This window comes from Trachurus japonicus, chromosome 17 (genome assembly GCF_045865225.1).
Source record: "Trachurus japonicus isolate A0001 chromosome 17, Traja_1.0".
In the NCBI taxonomy this organism is placed as follows: Eukaryota; Metazoa; Chordata; class Actinopteri; order Carangiformes; family Carangidae; genus Trachurus; species Trachurus japonicus.
The window spans coordinates 20,186,648-20,188,525 of record NC_140923.1 but is presented as its reverse complement, the minus strand read 5'-3'; positions in this window follow the sequence as shown (position 1 = coordinate 20,188,525).

Below are 1,878 nucleotides of genomic sequence, written 5' to 3'. Positions count from 1 at the left end.
ATTAATAGCGCCCCCAATGGTCAGTCCACGAATTTAACCTACATTGAATGTCTCAGTGCGTCTGCTCTGTCATTTCAAGAGCGCCTATCATTTTCATTATCACCCCTCCTCCGATATTAATTAATTAAATTAGCCATTGTTTTGGTTGTGGCCCGCCATGTAATGGCTTGGAAAATATCTGGCCCGAGGCCAAACTTAGTTGCCGACCCCTGCTTTAGTAGATCAGTCTTCAAATCAATTCAGTAACTTTTCCACCTAAAATTCAACCAGTGTGATGGTGAAATAAATAACTGGATACTGGACAGTTGAGTCTGGACTGTGTGAGCCACACACACATTTGAAATATTTATTTATGCCTACATACAAAAAAAGAAAATACAAGGGACAAGTGCACAAGGGAGATAGATAGATAGATAGATAGATAGATAGATAGATAGATAGACAGACAGACAGACAGACAGACAGACAGACAGACAGACAGACAGATACTTTATTGATCCCATTGCTGGGAAATTACAGAATAACATGAGGAGGGGAGAGGAGAAAAAGCAAACCCCACACTATGCTCCAATGGGGAGTACAGTGTGGGGACAGAAAAAACACCTCAGCAACAAAGGCACACACCCCTAACCCTACCCTAATATTCTGAAGTCACACATGTCCTGACATCACGCCACAAATGTTCAGTTTTTGATTGATTGATTGAAAACTTTATTGAACAACATTAGACAAGTGTTCAAAAGGATTAAAAACACAATAAAGCCCAAAGGCTTATTTCTATTGTGGTCCTATTTGATGGTAGACAGTACACATGGATTTAAAAACAAGGAAGACAAACACACAACACATGGACTAAAAACATGGGAAAAGACACTAAGGCACATAGACGACAACACTGAAGAAAAAGAACAAGATGGATATGGAAATGAATATTCTTTCAACCTCTTAATAGAAACTTCAAGGATTTGGTAACATGTCAAAATGTTGTACTTTTACACACAATAGACCTATTTATTAGCTTTTGTATAGGCATGCAACATTTTAAAAGACCTTTGATTATGGACACTTTTTCCTGACATGAAGCTCCCACCATCAGTTCCACGGACGGTGAACATGTATCGGGCAATTTCAACATTCTCCACTCCCTGCTCACCTCTTACCCTGTGGTGCACACACACAGATGACCAAAGGAGTGGCAGAGTATAAGAAAGTACGTTATTAAACCTTTATAAAACGGAAAGGTGAAATCCCGCAATCTGATTGGTTGTTAACCGTGGTATATTGAGCATATACCACGGCTACTATTCTAAAACCTTATCACAGCGTAAGCTATCACTCCGCGTCAGGCACGTATGACTGGTATGAATGGAAGTTGTTGTCATGTATCCATGACAACGGACTGTTGCAGTCCGTAGTAAAAGACAGCTGTGTTTTTACGATGTTAAAAAAACGGACCTAAAGTAGTTGACTTCACATGTTTAAGGTGAACTTTCACCTCCGGGGAGGGTTAACAACGGTAGAGGGGATTGATCAGTGACATTAACCTGAAAAAAAGCGGAGGAAAAGACGAGATGCAGAGCTAATTTGGAGCTAACGTCTGGAGAGGTGGGACTATTTTTTTCACAGTGAGGCTATTTTATTGGATAATATGTATTTCTGGTTGAATAAAACTACATGAAATTGATTGCGTATCCTCTTTTATATTGCCTTTATTCGTAACCGTTTTATAAAAGCAATATATCACTCCAGTCCGTGGTATATGCTCATTATACCACTCTAAGGGGGTTGTCGTCCCTCCGCTTCGCGTCGGGCCGAACAACGCCCCTTAGCCGTGGTATAATGAGCATATACCACGGCCTGTCGTGATATATTGCTTAA